This window comes from Aphis gossypii, chromosome 1 (genome assembly GCF_020184175.1).
Source record: "Aphis gossypii isolate Hap1 chromosome 1, ASM2018417v2, whole genome shotgun sequence".
NCBI classification, from domain to species: Eukaryota; Metazoa; Arthropoda; class Insecta; order Hemiptera; family Aphididae; genus Aphis; species Aphis gossypii.
Genome location: NC_065530.1, coordinates 71,562,372 through 71,580,826, shown reverse-complemented (window position 1 = coordinate 71,580,826; position 18,455 = coordinate 71,562,372). Strand labels below are relative to the sequence as shown.

At 24.6% G+C, this 18,455-nt stretch overlaps 1 protein-coding gene across 3 annotated transcripts in view; it reads left to right on the top strand.

Moving 5' to 3' along the window:
• The first annotated feature begins 983 nt into the window (after nt 1–983).
• LOC114127190 (lachesin-like) overlaps nt 984–18,455 on the top strand; it is a 129,319-nt gene continuing 111,847 nt past the window's right edge. For 2 of the 3 annotated variants that reach the window (XM_050209390.1, XM_050209378.1), the window contains exon 1: nt 984–1,179. The gene's annotated coding sequence lies outside the window, so the exon portion shown is untranslated. Of the gene's footprint in view, nt 1,180–14,129; nt 14,314–18,455 lie in introns of those variants that run through there. The other variant, XM_050209384.1, reaches the window with a different exon arrangement.

Here is an 18,455-nt window from a genome sequence, read left to right as displayed (position 1 = left end):
AATGAAATTGCATACCCGACGCGCCGGCTAACGTATGTGAATAAACACACTACGACATTGCAATGGAAACTGCTCACATTGATGTCGTGAATAATTGATACTCACGTCTATATAATATAGAATTTAATGGTTTTGTGGATCGGTCGATTTTTCTATTGCTTTATCAACATCATTTTGTGTAATTTGGATCAGATATCGGTTGTGACTTAAAGCTGTGCTAATAATTAGTATATAAACGAAAATATAAATGTTTGAGTGGACCAGTTAACAGATTAAAATTAATTTTACATCTGATTTTTCAGAGAATGATGACCAATCAACTATAAAACCATGACATAAATAAACATTTTGCTAGAACGATCATTCTACCTTTTACAAATGGGATTAGCTAAAACATAATATAATGAGTCAAATTTGTTGAACTGCATCGCACAACCACAACATATCAATTTATAATACGGTAGTAAACCTCACGACTCGTCATAATCTGCTGTTGCTTTGTAAGAAAATCGGATATTTTTCAATTTTCGTATTAAACTTTAAAATGTCTTTGCACCACTATACGTCGTATAGGTACCATATGGCTACTGTTATTACGGTCGGCGGCTATACTACATCCCGATATTAACGAACGGTAAATTAATTTTTAAAATATTTTTTTTTTGGCGGCAATATAGTCGAGCGACCGCGTTTGTGTGTGTGTGTATGTGTGTTCGGGACGAAGACAGAAGAGTGATTTTTTCCGCGATTTCTGTAGCGGCGGCGACCGGAGCAACAGGAGGACCACTACCGCCACGCCGGTTTAGGTACCGCCGAATAAGAAGAACATTATTAACCCGCGCGGCGGCGTCGGCTGAGACCGAACGTGATTCGCGATCGTCGATGGGCGGGCGGGGTGGAAATGGGCGGCCAGGAAACGGCGGCTGCTCGACGACAAGCCGCCGCGGACCCGATGCACGCGCTCCGCATTCTTTAATTCGGCTCCGGGCCAAACACACCGCCGCCGCCGTCTCACAACACGTTGTCACGTCGTCGCCGGTTCACTGTCACACGCGTATCCGCCGCCGTAATAATAATAATAATAACAATAAAGTTGACAATATTTTGTATTATTATTACATTGTAATAAACAAACACCAACGTCGACCAACCAGCCCGGAGACTCGCGCGCGTTTTCCGGTAAGTCGTCTCAATCGTATTTAAATAAAATAATAATGTTGTTATTGTACAATGAAGCGCCAGATATAATTTCCATAAACGGTAACGACCCCACGACGTGTTATTGTGACATATTATTATATTCATAAAGAAGTGCGATGTACTATTTTATATGATTCATGTTTGAATAATATGTATACGTCATATGTTGTGTGCATCTAAGTTTTTTTGGATAATAACGATGAAAGAAAAAAAAATGTTTTGATACTCAATAAAAAAACATTTAAGAACCGGTATAATAATATTATTACTCATTTTTTTAACTATTAATTAAGTAGAAAAAATTATTGAAAACTAATTATCGTCACACAGTAATAAAACACGATTTTATTGTTATGTAAAAATATAGTCGTTTTCAAAGTAATTTTTAGTACTTACAATATAATATGATTTCAAGTCATCGTGGTTTTAACATTGTTGATTTATTAGAAATCATGATTTAGTAAATGTTTTGTATCGTATTGTTATAATTTAATTCATTTTTTTTTTCTATGAATACAATTGAAATTTTAATTCATTAACTTTAGAATTTTGTTGTATATATACGGTTAGAGGTAATTCTCATATCCATCATGTATTTATGACAGTAACATATAGTTTATTATTTTAGTGTTGTTTTAAATGCTCAAATACATCTATAATATTAAATAATGCATTATTTTGGCAATTATTATGTGTGGAATTTTACATAACATTTTTGGTGATATTTGACTGTTGAAAACTAAATTATTATGATTTAATTAGTTTTTGTAAATATTTTAAAATAAAGTTAAGATGAATATATTTTTATCTTTGAACTCAAACAGAATAAACTTAGAGTAACAAATGAAGAATTCTATATTTTGGTAAAGATTAATTTAAGTAATTTAATTAATTCTCTTCTTAAAACTGAAAAAAAAAAATAATATTTTTTATTAAATTTATGTTTAAAATGAGAATAAGTATTTATTTAAGAATTAAAACTTAACAATATAAGTACATAATTGAAAATAAAAATGTGTTATTAAAAAGTATTTTTAACATGTGGTTTGGGGATAAATAATATTTTCAAAAGAAAAACTTAGACGACACTAGTACAATTTTTTTTATAAATAAATAAAAACAAATACCTACTTAAATATTGATGAAAATTAAATGAGTTGTGAAAATCCTGTACTTACTGCACTTTAAATAAAGTATAACGTAACATAGTGTAATGTTTGGATATTATAAATTGTGGTTAAGATAGTAATCAAATTGCCAACACTTTTTTGATAAAATACAGTGCTAAATAACTTATAAAATGTTTGTCATCTATCAAAATGTTTTTAAACTTACAAATCTGAACATCTTTTTTAGTACATTATATTTTTTATAACTAATAAAAAGTCAACTAACTATTTATGATAACAAATTGCACTTTCCATTTAGATTTTTGTATAAATAAAATAATGACTTAGACAAATTGAAATATCTAATTGATATTATAGTAAATTTCTTTTAAAAAATACTTTTTTTTTTATAAAATTATAATTAAACGTCTTTATTTAGCCTTCATATTATTTAGTGTCACGTTATAAACTAAAAATTATTTAAAAATTTTAAATAGTAAGAATCATTAGTAACTCGCTACTTTAAAGTAACTAAATATACCCATTTTTGATCTTATCATTTAAACATCATGGAAGCTGTGATTGTTAGAAAAAATATAAATATTATTATTTAAATAATTGTTGCACAATATAAAATCTTAAGATGTCAACTGAGTATCATGAGAAAAAATGGTTGTTTATAATATCTAATACAATATTTTGATATGAAATAATTAGAAAAAATAAATTTAGGTAATACCTACTTATTATAGCAGTGTTAGAAAAATATGACAAATAATCATCTGGATAAGATAACAGATAATTCATTAAATATTTATCTAGATAAGATTGTAATATTATAATATAACTACTCATTTTTTTGTCTAAAATAAACAAAGTTTTATCTGTATAAAAATAGATAATTTTTTTTACTTCTATTATGTATTTACAAAAAGTAAATAATTTGTATAATACACATTTATATCGTATTATACCTCATGTATAAATCTTGGTGATTTTGACCAAACTTCAGGGTGAGATTTAAAATGTCAACCCCCTTATCCAAGTGTATACCTTAAATTACAACATCAGGTATTGGTCTCACTAACTTAAAAACCGCTGATATAAAGTTATTTTATTAATGTAATAGTTTATACATTAAAATGAATAATCTATATAAATGTTTTTACTCCAAGTAAAATTTGCTATATTCAATACCAATTATATATATTATTTGAATTTTTATGATACTTCAATACATTTTGAAAGATTTATGCTTCATACAATATTATCATTTAACAAGTTAGGTGTCTATCTTATTTTATATAAGTATTAAGATTATTAGATTTTATTCTTATATCATAGTCTAACTAAAGAAATTTCAACCTGGATTATTAATTATTAACTATGAAACATATAGGCAAGAGATTAGAATCAGTGTATAAAAATAATTAAAACTTATGTCAATAAGCTACAAGAAGAATCATTCGATCGACGAAACAAAAACCGTATGGTTTACGTCTAGTAGAAACGCTTAAAAACACAGAATATTAGTCTGTGGAAAAAATTAAGCAACTATTTGGTTGATAAATATTTCAAAAGAAAAATAATAGAATTAGGTACTTCTACTTACTACAAGTATTGTAATTTTAAATTCCGTTTATATTTCCAAAGGATAATTTATTGCGATACTAAAAATCCATCGTCACTATATTGAACCAAATTAACCTTATTAATGTAATTTTATGTACATATTTGTTTAAGCTTTAGGAATTACATTTAATAAATATTTAAATATATATATATTTTTCAATAATATAATATATAACTAATGCAGCATGATGTTTTAAACGCGTTAGGTAACCGACAACAATAGATTTTAAAGTTTGAGGTACTACTATTATTTTTAATAAACATCCATAATATTTATAATACTGTGTATTTTTGGATTAAATTTTAATGTTCCTATAGTATTAATAAATTATTACTTCTTAATGTGTACGTACGTTTATTAGTATTCATGTTTGAAGTTTCCATTTTGTCAACATAATATTTAATGTCGATCTCGGTGTTATTTTTGTTTGTTTGAATGTGCAAATTACAGTTTCTATATGTTCTATTCTCACAAATTATAAAACAGTTGAATAATATATTTTTATTAATTTGTTACAACCAATACTGTTAATAAAATATCAAATGTGGCAAAAAACTTAAATTATCTAAACAAGTTCCAAAACAACAGTTAATTATAACTATTATATTTAAAAATAATATTCATATTTTATTATGTACATAATATTATATTGTGTAGATAATATGATATATGTTATATGTTTACTTATAACGATAGTTAATATTTGTTTTTAATTAAATTTTATAAAATCATTACTTTTATTTTTAATTACGGATTTAGTTTTAGATTTTGAACAGAGAGATATGAATCTATTGGTTTTACAATAATGTATGAGTGTGTGTGTTTAAAGATTTTTTTTGTATCTGCTCTGTTTTTAGAACAGTTAATGTTTCAATCTTGAACTTAAAGTTCGTTTCTGGTAACAAATCTAGTTCGTATTTAGGGAGGTAAAAAGTAAGAAATGTCCAGTACTTTTTTAAATAATTGTGGTAAATAAAAAAAAAGTACTAAATAACGGGCTTAGGTATTAATAGCTTGAAAAATCTGTTTATTTGTTTTAATTTAAACTATACCAGCTAAAATTTTAAATATTTTTGGATTAAAAAATATTCTAAAAGTAGTTTGAATAATAAAATAAATATTTATATTTTAAATTTATTATAATAGCGTAATATAGGTATAGTAATAATCAAATATACTATTTATAATTATTATTATAAAATTGTACTCGTGAATGACGCTGGTTTTAATTTTCTCACATAATTTTATTAGTTGAAGATAATTGTTTTCATATTTGAGTAAAATCCAACTTTATAAATGTATAATTAAAGAAGTGTACGGAAGTATATTCAATGCAACGATCTTATCTCGTATAATATAGGTACTAAAACTTAGTCTAACATTCGTTTTACAACTTAAGTTTTTCCAGTATTAAATTTCTCTAAATTGAATAGTTCTTGTTATAGTCGTACTAAGTTATTTTTGGAAATATTTATGATTTATGTATATTATTTCATATTTTATGAAAATATATAGAGTTATATATAATATAGCTAGGTGAAAAATAAAATTGTTACGCTTCTTATGAAAATCTATAATTATGCTTGTATTGAACTCTAACTTCATATAAAAGTTTTTATTTTTTTCAGTTTAAAATACGTTAAAAATTCTAATAATCTAATAATATCTAATAATTAATTGTCATATTTCATAATTACTAAATTTAAGTAAATTAGTTATATATATATAAAAATAATATGAGTTAAAAATTAGGAAATATTGTTACTATGTGTAATATATAAGCTAAACAATTAAACCTTTAATTACTCGTAGATAGACGGCTTAATAATGATATTATTTTCTTATGATATAAATTATTAAATAATAATTGATTGTCCTAAGCTCTTAGTAAAAGTTCCTTTTATATACCTCATCATAATCTCTGCTCTACAAATACGTTTTATGTACAACCATGAAAATAGTCATAATGCTCATTAAATATAATTAAATTAAATGATAATTTCGTGAAAAATGTCTTTTTTAATCTGTCAAACAAGTTAAAATATTTTAAGTTCTAATTTTCTTTTCTTTTATATTATTTGAAAAACACTTGTGATTATTTATCAATTTATTGTGAAATTAAATAATATTTTTATTATTTATTGTTCTGTCTTGTTTTTCTTATGATTATGTTTAGATCACTTGTAAAATTGTTATTTGTTTTTCTAATATTACTGTATTATTTTTCTCTACGGCGCGTTATCACTTATTGTAAGTTATATATAATAAATTTATTAATATTAATTTAAAAGTCACATTTAATGAAGTTTTATTATTAAATAGGCTCGGAAAATAAAAATGCTAAGTATGAAAACATGAACTACATTGTACTGCTCATAATATTATGTGGTTTATTTTCATAAATTATTTATTTAAAAAACTGGCGATATTTTTCAATCGGATGAAAATATGTCAAGAAAATCACGTATCAAGCGTACATATTATATGTATACATATAAATTTTTTTTAGCAAGTTGTAAAACAATCATTCATAAACCGTAATAATGTTTCTTATGAAATTGTAGCAATGTGTATATTTCGAGATAACAAGAAAAAGCGTGTGCTAACGCACTCTTTCGAAAATCTCTAGAGAGTATTTTACAAGTCATACGTCAGTGATTTTTTTTCTTTTGGTATCTCCTCAAGGCCATTTCATGAGGTTATATGATTAATCGAATTTGAATTTTGTGCTCTCAGTATTTCTGTATCTGTTTTGAATGAATTACTTATAAAATGTTTTTTAATATAACTCTAAATTCTACTGAAGTAATAATGTTGTTCTATTATATAGTATTATAATTTAAAATATTTGAATATTTTGATGCATTATATCGAAACGGTTCGTATTAAATTATACCTCAAAAAATGATTATTTAAATTAACAATGTACTTTCATTGTATCATTGTATATAATATAATTTAAAATGTTAAATATTTTTGAGCTAGAACCATAGCCATCGCTAAACTTATGAATTGGGGTGAAATTTGGAAGGTGAAAACTAAAAGTTTATACTCTTTTTAACTATTATAGTTTTAAATATTTTATTATTTATTTATTTATTTCAGCATGATTCAATTGTAATACAATAATAATAAGAACTGATACGTATATCAACTAGTCTAAGCTTGTATAGTGTATACATAGTTCTTATAGTAAATATAATAATACAATTTTAAATTCCGTATATAGTTTAAAGTTCACTTAATTTTCTAGATATTATAATTGGTTAAATTATATCACCAATATTAACATCGAAGTTTCTTTAATTATTTTTATTTACAGGAATCTACTTTTTATAGTTTGATTGATAAACATATTCTCATTAAAGTCATTAACTATTTTAAAAATAATTTTTTTTTTATATTTAATGTTTATTAATTAATAAATTATTGGATTTGTTAGACTGATTTTCACATACACGTTGTATTAGAATCTTTACATAATTTACCAAATTTTGACTATAATATTGTCTTTACCATGTAATCGGGAGAACCTTTTGAATTGGTTAATGTTATATTATGTGGTTTTATATATTTTTCTGTATAATAAAATATATGTTTATTTTTAAACATACCGTCTTATTTGTTAACATTTAACATATTAAATTTAAAGGCATAATTATTAACTACGGTCCTCCGTAAGTATTTTGTATTTTAATTTTGTAGCAAACTCGTGTATTTTAAAATTTGCAACAAAATTATAATTTCATAATTAAAAAGTTCAAATTAATGTCGTATTCAATGTGTTAAATTTCAATATTTCATCGATTTTATTAAATTTCATAGTTAAGTATTTTTAAAACTTTATATGATACGATGAAGCAAGTAGTTCTATCGAAATATCCTCGAATATGTTTCTGATTAGAACCCATAGCAGAAATTTGATGATTTCATTATGTCCATAGAGTTAGCAGTAATTTATACAAAGCAGCTATCTGTTGAAAAATTAACGTTAAACAGTATAAATAAAATATAGAGTGAACATTTTTAACTAAATACCATTATGCTTTCTAAAGGTAATTTTATATTCTTTTTATTATTTTATAAAAATCAATAGCGAATAGTTGTTTTTTTAATTTTATAATATTTTTTACATTCCACAACTCTTGCTTATTATTAAATTTTAACATAAATATTTTTGAATAAAAATATATAATATTTAAATAAAAAGTATAAAATCATAATACTGTGTCAAGATATATTTATCTTTATGTATTAAGCAATTAAACTATTATTTACTTTAACATTTACAATAACCGTTTATAAAATTTGTAGAAATTTGAATTAATATAATATAATGAAAGATATAACTACTATAAAATCGTATTTTTTTTAGACGCAATTATAATTATATTTTAAATTTGTATATTATAATAAAATATTTGGAGTAAGTTTATTATATTGACTCTAACTCCATAAGCATCAATAACAACTTGACTAATAGTTTAAACCTATAATCAATGTAATTTATTAGTCATTTGAGTTCAACGATAGTTTTATCTGAAACGTAAACAGAAAAAGAAGTCTCCCGTGACTATCTCAACAATACAAAGATAGTTTAAATTGAATTCACTTATTACTCACTTATGGATCTTCAATAAACTTATAATTATATGGTTTATTAATAAACAATAATCTTATGGTAACTTTTATTAATAAACTTCGTTTTATTTGAATTAAAAAAAAAGATTTAGGCATTTTTTAATTTATTTGACATATTATCTTATAAAATAAAGCATATACGTAAATAAAGTTTGTGTGATCTTATTACATAAAAAAAAAAAAAAAACACTTTCGAAATAGATACTTATAAATATAATTACATTTTTCCAGTCAGATTTTTCACATTTTAAGGGGAAAATCATCATTTGCATTTTAAATATACTTGAACATTTCGTATTCGTTCGGTTCTTCTCAGGTCTAAAAAACAGTATTAATTTTGACAAAATATTATGAGTCATCTTTAAAGAAGTACTGTGTATCCAAGTTATCATTCTTGATTTGCTGTTTCATAGTTTACTACAGTCTGTAGCCAAAAACACAATATCATGAAAGTAGTTTACTTGAGTGTCGAAGTTAAATAGTATCTGTTAATTTTTAACCAAAAAACTATAAACTGCCATTGGAGGAATCTCAGTTAGTGCGACAAAGAAGTTTGATTTAAGTTACATGATATGCACATATGGAGGAGGGGTAGTTGGTTAAACAAATTATCGTGAATATAAAAAGATAGCGCTATGATAAGAGTGGTTCGTGAAAGGAAATTTCGAAATATTTACAAACATATTATGTAGATAATAATAATGGAAAAAATTCTCATGAGTAGGTAGTAAAAAAATAATCTTTCCGGCATAGTTCTAACTATTTATTTATTTGCTTCTTTGGGATGCCAGCACGTTTGACACTTTCATTTTACAGATAAAAGTTACCAGACTATAATTATATGGACTATAAATACTGGCCTTGAGAAATGAGTTAATATGAGGCATAAAAATCATCGTCAATGAGATAACAAGATCGATTGACTACGAAGACTTTATGACATATAATATGTTTAATGTTCTACTTTGTGAGATTTTTTAATTTAAGTGTACTTGGTGTACTTAGTTCAACGACTCGATCAAGCGAAAAATCGTCAAAAGAAATTTTATTCGCGGAACGTTCAACTACATTATTATATTACCAAACCTTTGATTTATAATATAGTTTAATATAAGTTTATATTATGTTTTTATTTATTTTGTAAAAATAAACGAACAGAATACTTCACAGATCATTAATTAGAATTTGATCATAAAATCACACAGTAAATATACAATTTTCAATAGTTGTTAAAAGAAATAGTATTAAATTATATATAAATAAATATTGAAAATTACAAATGTAAACATACAAAAAGAACGAAATTAGGTATTCACTCTTCTATATGGTAGCTAGGAGTTGAGTGTAAAATATCACAGATTAAGCTATTGTAATAGATTTGTTAAATTTGACTCAATTATTAACAAAACAAAAAAATATTTTGAAAATTATATAATGTGTATTACACTTTGTGTAAAGGATGCTAATATAATCATTTAGTGAAAATTTCAAGTATTTACAGTAATACGTTTTAAAGTTATAAGAAAAATCAAAATTTCGATTTGTTAAAGACTTATTTTGAGTAAAAATTTCCATTTTTTCTTTATTATTTGTTTCTTTTAATTTTTGGTTATTTTAAGAATACTAAGAATTTTTCAGCTACTTGTTGTATATATGTAGACGTGAAAAAACACACATTATTGTAAAATAAATACACTCATTTTTTGCTCAGAATCTAAAACAAAATAAATAGATCAAACTTTGAATTTGTAGAGGTATGGTTATTGATAACAGAATAAAATAATTTAAATGATATTCTTCGATACGCACTTAGATTTGTTCTTATTATCTACATTCTATAATAAATTATTTAAAATTTACTCAAAGTGAGAATATTTAATTTTTTACATGTTGGGATAAAAACATTTTGTCTCAATTTTCTTCGATTTTTATTTTTACAGGCACTTTATCGTTAATACGGAGTTTTATAATTCTTGGATTTTGGTCATAAAACGATGGAATATGCGCATTTAATGTTCATAGCGAGAACGTGTTGAGTTTATTTGTACGACAGATTAAACGAATATTGTCGTTTGCAATAAAATCGTTTTAAGGCTTGTTTGTTGCATTCAAGTGCACTTCTCTAAATGCTAAATTTATCTGCTGCGAGAAAAAATAGTTGACCCTCGTGTCTACCGCCAGCAGATTATTGGCTTAATGGGGGTGTGTGAACATTTTTTTCCTACCTTCGTTTAGAGTTTATATTTTAAACGTGGTATAATAATTCATGTAAAATTTGCATAAACTATAAACCAACTTAGGAATGTTGTTATTATGAAAATAATTTAGCATTATTATATTATAGTTTTATCATATTAGGTATATAATTATATAAATATATTTCACAAAATAATTCGATCTTAAAAAAATGAATAACGTCAATATATTATTTCACGGATTTTCAAATATTTTCACTTAAATTATATCATTAACATCAAAGTTATATTAATGTTAATATTATCATTATGGTTATCCTTTTTAATTTTAGAATCAAATTAATTAACAGTGTACTTTATAACAGTAGGTACATATTTTAGATTCTGAAAGTAGTGAGGAATGTATTGATTCTACAATAATGTTTTTTTTTTTTTTATTGTGTCTGTGTATGCCATAACTTGTTGAAATAATGCTTCAATTTCAAACTAATCAGAGGTGTTTACTGGTGGGAAATGGAATATTTTTGGTGCATTATAGAAGTCAAAAGTAAGAAATTTCTTGTAGCAAAACCAGTTTTTGAAAAAATCGATTTTTTTATACTGTTGTAACTCAAAAACGAATCACTGAAAATATTTGAAATTTTCACAAAATGTTTATATTGGTGTTACCTATGCATGGTTAAATTTAATACAAAATAAAATTATTCTGGCTTTTTTTGAGCTATTTATAGATAATTGAAATAATCGATTTTTCTAAGTACTTTTTTTTTTTTGAAATGTCAATAAAAAAGTTTGGATGCCTCAAAAACTTGAAAATTTAATACAATGTAACTGAAAAGTAGCGCGTTACCCACTTGACCATCTTTTTTTAAGTTAGTTTTTATTATAATGGCTAAACGTAAAAATTTACCGACAACAATTTTTTTGTTTAAAATGAATCGTAATTAATGGAATTTATACAAGTAGTAGTTGTTTGATAATAATTTCATATTTTTATGCACAATTAAATGAACAATGAAACTACTTATTAAAATTTGTTTTAAACAATTTTATTTATTTTTCAAAAGCTACTATGGTATTTTTCTACCTACACAATCAAATCAATATTTAGTCATATTCATTTAAAATAGGTCATACAAAAAATAAAATATGTATTTAAATATTGTGATTTTGGATGGATAACATTAGCAAAATTGTTTGTATTTGACAAGTGGTACCTGGTAGATCATAAACAATGTACTTAAAATGAGATTCAAGAGAGAAACGGGAAATAGGGAAAGGACCCAGAAAGTGACATCACTTGGATTTTGCACTTCCACTTGAGATAGGATTTATGTATAAACACATATATTTGGCTTAGATAAACATTTATATTAAATTCTTCAATAAACATTTTTTATTACAATAACTTTAATTCACGTCAACATTTCACCGTTGGTTTTTTAATATAACATGGATAATTTGACATGTTTTGTAGGTACTTAGGATAATTAAAAAAAAATAAAAAAAAATTTTAACTGATAAAAGTTATTTATGCACTAAAACAAAATAAACATAACTATTATTAATATTTTAAAAATATGATGAAATTTGCCAATATTTATAGTTATAAGCAAATATTAATTGATACATTTTTATGTACTAAATATATTCATATTAGTTTTATTAATATTGTGCTTGAAAATTTGAAATAGATATTTAATATTTTTTAAATATCAAATGCATGTAGACTAAAATGCATTTTAAAGCTTTAAAATCCGAACCTACATATTATTACAAAATTATTTATATAACGATTATGATTACAGCAGTATAATAATACAACCGTTTATCAGTTATACAGGTATATTTATGATTCTGATATGCTATTCAAGACATCACATAAAACAGTTATTAAAAAAAAAAAAAAAAATCACCCACAAATAATAATGTCCAGGGGTATGAAGAGAAGGAGCATTATCGAAAGTCAGTCAAGTGCTTATACAGTCGGTACTGTCACTTTCATAGTCGTTTAATTTACCGGTTAACCTGAACGAGGCACTCCAAGTGCCGTATAACAAGTGCACTTGGTGTGCAGTTTACAGAATATATAATTTGGATAAGTACCTACCTCCCCAGTCGCCAGCGTCCTGTTGGGGACAGCCCCCTATTCCGAAAGAACAAAAGTTTGAAAAATGTCCCCAGAGTAAAAATGTAAAAATAATAATAATAATAAAAAGGTCAACCCCTTTGATTAGGTATTTATATGGCACTTATTGTCCTATACATTTGACCCGAAAGAGTGCTTAATTGTTTCGCCGTCGTACTGGGTATATTTTTGATTTTGGCAATCCATTCATCCACGACAAAGTAATTGTTCCAACTTTACCAAAATGTCGACGGAGCTGTGGCGGTGGCAAAAACATTAACAGAAATAGTTTTTGATTTGTTTACACTTTTGTTTTAGCATTTTTTTTTTCCCATCATTAACATTGAACTCACAACACTGACACTAAAAATGTCTGCAGACTAATATCGTTGACTGCGTAAATATTTATAATCAAGCTCAAATGATCAATGTTACTGTCGACCATTTTATATAAAATATTTTACAAATGTTATAGTTTAGAACACTGTAGAATAATAATATAACAATCGTAATAAATTACGATAAAATACCTAACCAATGCTTACAGAAATTAATACGATATAACGCTATTGAACCATAAAATTAGTGTATACTCGTGGTATATTCATTTTATGTTGTTTCGGGTTTTTATATTTAATTATATAAATATACATTTATAATTTATTAAACTATGGACGATCTGATTGAATCTAAACGTAAACAGATCATATATTCGTATTTTATCATTACAATCAAGAATTTAAATCTTAAGTTTTTCTCAAGCAGTAATTAAAAGTGGCTAAAAAATATTATCGTCGTATAAGGTATAACCAATATTTTGTTTGTATGTTATGAATATATTACTATTAGACAATATTTTTTTTAAAAAAAAGAAAAAAAAGATTATATTATTAATATTGATAGGTATACTCTAGGTGTATAACATAGACAAGTATACTAATAATTGTTTTTAAATGAGTTGTTAATTAGGTATAGGTATGTTATCTATATTATATTAAACGAGTCTGTTGCACAAAATAGTAGTGATTCCACAACAATTTGACTGATAACGATGTCTCATTTCTACATAAAGTGCATGTGCACTACTCAACAATGCAGCCATCTGCGTTTTTAATTATTTACATAAGTTCATTGCAATCGTAATTCGTATAATAAGTTGTTTCTAAGCTCCTTGACCTTGATCGAAGACAATTCGGTAACATTGTTTTTTCATTGACTTTAGAGTAGAGAAGTACCTACGTCGGTATAGAAGTCTGTATTGTTCTTAAGTCGTGAAAAAAGATTTCGTAACTTATTTCATACTTATATATAACACTTTATTACGCGGTGTTGTGTTTTAAATTGTAAGAAATCAAATTGTAAAAATACAAATATAAAACTTTTTTCTTCATCAACAAATAAAAATAGGTATGTAATTTGATTATTAATTACTTGTTATAATTATCATTAGTTTATAATAGCTTAAAAATTGTTATCTTCTTGTTTTAAATAAATATTCGTTTTTGTTTAAACAAAATTATACAAATTTAAATTGTTTCATATATTCGCTATAATTCAAACTTAAGTTAAATAATATAATATTTTGATAATTTTAAACTGATTTGGGTATTTGATGATTGGCCACATTATAATTTAATCATAAAAACATAAAAACTTTACGATCATTTGAATTGAAGAGGCATATGGATCACAAGCAGTAAGTTATTCGTATATGTTTTCCTAAAAAAAAAAATAACATAATTATTACATTAGATTAGGTAATTAAATATATGTATGAACAGTGCAGCATGTGTGTCAATAGAATTATAGATTCTCTGACAGATTTATATTATATATTATTAGCACCACATCTTTCGATATGAATAACAATTACGATACGTCACAATTATTAGGACACCTGGCTTATTAGAATCATCGTTTTTCGATCCTTTATATTAGGGTTTGTTTAGGAGATTTGTTGTAAGTATCCAATATTAAAATAACACCCATTCTAGAATTATTTTGAAAATTAATCTTAATAATTTTATAATCGATATTTCTTTGTTACTTATCGTTAAAAATTGATAGCTAGTGAAGAACATATTATGTATTATGTATCATATCCGCATTAATGTTTTATCCGCAACCGCTTTAATCACGGTTATTAATAAATTGTATGTTCGCTTCTAATCTCGAACTCGGCTTTCGGTATTATATATTATTATGTACATAATAATGTGTATAATAATATTATTTAGGTTCGATTTAATGAAAATTTACTGTCGTTTATGGTTCTTTTTTTATTTTATCGCTCTTGTTATTCACTTCTCTATAATATATAGGTACAAGTACTTCATAACAAGCGTAGACTTCACCAATTACACGATTTTTTCCAAATATAATATTTTTATTATTTACTTACTATTGAGTTATATATATACCTATTTAAAAGTATAGATTATAGGTAGGTACCTATAAATACATATTACAACATTATCTTCTTAATTATTCAACGTACATAATAAATACTAAATGTACTAGATTCTACACTTAGTATTCTTATCCCTTGTTATAATACATTATCAATTGTAATTTTGATGTATTAAATTTTCAGTATAGGTACTTCTTAATACTTAAGAACCCATATTTCAAGTATTTAAAATTTTATTTTATTTTTAATGCTCGTCTTATTGTTAAATTGGTAACTTTTTTGATAATGTTTATGTTTCTATGAATCAAAAATTAACTGAGCAATTTTTGAATAAATAACTTTATTCAAAGAATAATAATATTTTACGTGATAAGTTTAAAAGATATGCAAGTTATGAATTAAGAATTATAGTAAATAATATTACTGTAATAATGTTTATTGGAAATTTTGAATTTTAAAAATCGTCAGTGTTTAGTAATAAAATAACAAGTATCAGAATTTGAATAAATGCATAATAAATCACTCCCCACTTCCTATAACAATGTTCATAAAAAACCAATATATATATATATATATTATATACCTATTAGATAATTTGAAATAATATAAACTATTTTTCTCTATTTTTTTTATAAATATTTAAATATTTATTTCTACTTTTTAAAGTGAAAACATACATTTTTAGTTGTGTATTGTTACATAAGATATTAATTTTAATACATTTAAATTTAATCTCAAACAAGTTTTTAATGATTTATAGGTATTTATTGTGTAAATAAATAAAGATATCTATTGGTTACCTAATGTATGTTTATTGTTTAGTTTTGTCTACTGCTAAAAAAATCATTTTGTAAATACTATCATAAATATTGCTGTTTAAGAATAGGTACTTTATAGTTTATAATGGGAATAGATCACATCGATTTTATATTTTTTCGTCTGAATGTACGCCATGTTATATTATAATATAGCTACATACAACTAACTCGTGGTTTTTATGAACTGATATAATAATATGATTTCCACGACGTTCGATCGTTCCCGAAATAAGCGCTCATACGCATCTACAAACGTTTTCTTTCTTTCTAAATTTATATAATATGTACTCCACCCCAAACACGATTTATATACGTATTATTTTTATGAGTTCGGGTCGTTATGGTAATACATCGTTATATAACACGTGCGTATAAACATAATATTATATTTCTACTAACTGCACCGCAGTATCGCGACTCTTGACACTTACTCACCATTATGTTCGTAAACCACTGTAAATAACCGTATACGTCATAAACTGTAGTAATGTAAGTGCAGTGAAAAGTTTTAGTGATCCGCGGGTTATTAAAAAAAAAAAAAAAAACACTATAAATAAATAAATCAGTGGAATATTTATCATCGTATTACGATTATATGATATTATTATTGTCCTGTTATGTTATTTACCGTCGATTTACTAGTTTGCACGGATGATATTATTGCATTATGCTTGTAGAATACCACCTGGTAAACTGTAAAATAAGTCTTTACAGTACATCGATACGTAATGGCTGTCTGTAGGTATGTATCAATTTATGTACCTAATAATAATCGTACCGTTTACCATAATATTATTATTGTTGTCGAAATCGGATTCTCAAGCTTGTCATTATGAATCTGAAATGTCCGTACTACTTATAGAATGATTCTTTATTTTTATTCCTCCTGTTATAGTCCATGATAATCTTCTACAACTGATAGTTTCCTTGATAATAACGTTCATTATGATCTCTTAATGTATTAAACTGCCAATGAATCACGAGGGCAGAAATAATGCACAATTATTGTAATGATTTTTAAGTATTTGTAATATAAAATTAAATGATAAGATACATTTATAATACATAAAACTCATTGTAAAAAAGTAAAGTGTTCACGTTAAGATACTCTTATAATTTCTGAAGTATTATCGAGTCGAATTAAAACTGTTGTAAAATGAATGTTGATTTCAGGTAGAATATCAATTTAAGCTATAAGAACAAAAATTAATAGTCTGTAAGAAATCAATGTAAATTAGATTTTTTTATTTAATTTAAAAATATAAATTTAAACAAACAAAAAATTATGTTATTGTTAAATTATATACTTGAAAAACAGTAATATTTTAATGCTGAAATAGGTCGAAACTGATTATTAAAACATTTAAAATCCACTTAGAAAAGTAAATTGAAACCAACTCGAAGTATTTAAAGATGATATGGAGAAGATTTCGAAATATTATTATAATATTATATTATTTATCTAAAAATAAATAAATATTGTATTTTGTTATAGTACTATCTTAATGTAATTTAATAAAAATCCTTGCGAATGTGATTAATGTGGTTTAGTGACAGACTGATTTATAATCAAAGTTCAGTCAAAAATTGTATTGATACGAATATACCACTAAGTAGGGGTGCACTAAGGAATAATTGTCCAAATTTCACGTTTTTAAGAGTGGCTCATACGGGGAATTTTGGGATCACAAAAAGGGGCTTTTTGATGATAAAGTTTGAAATACTGTATTTGTTGGTTAATTTATAAATTCAAAATCTAAGTCCAGAGTCATCTTATATAAGAATTTTGATGAAAAAACTTGCAGTTTTTCAAGTCGTAAAAGTATAATCAATTATTTTTAACCAATTTGTTTCATATTTATATAAAAAATTATTATAATAGTATAGAAACTTATAATTCAATAAAAATATAATATATAATATGTTAATACAATTACCAGAATATTATTTTAACTTGACCGTATATATTAGGATACATGACTGTTTCGATTCGGTTTTCTAATCTATTTTTTTTTCATCACTATGGAATGCTATTTGTTTGAAAAATGTCTATGGCTTCTTTTACCTATGAATAATTTATTCGTATTCATTTAATTCATTATGAATATGAATTTTTCATTGAACACATATTTTGTGAAAGTATATCAATTTAGGTAGATTATTTCTTTTTTTTATTCCGATTAAAAATTATGTTTACTAGGTCATAATAATGATATCTAAATATCTTCATGGATATATTTATAAAGTTTTGTTTCATAAGTTTCTAAGAACGAGCTACAAAGAAAAATTGACGTCGATTGATTCATTATTTTGTCCTTAAT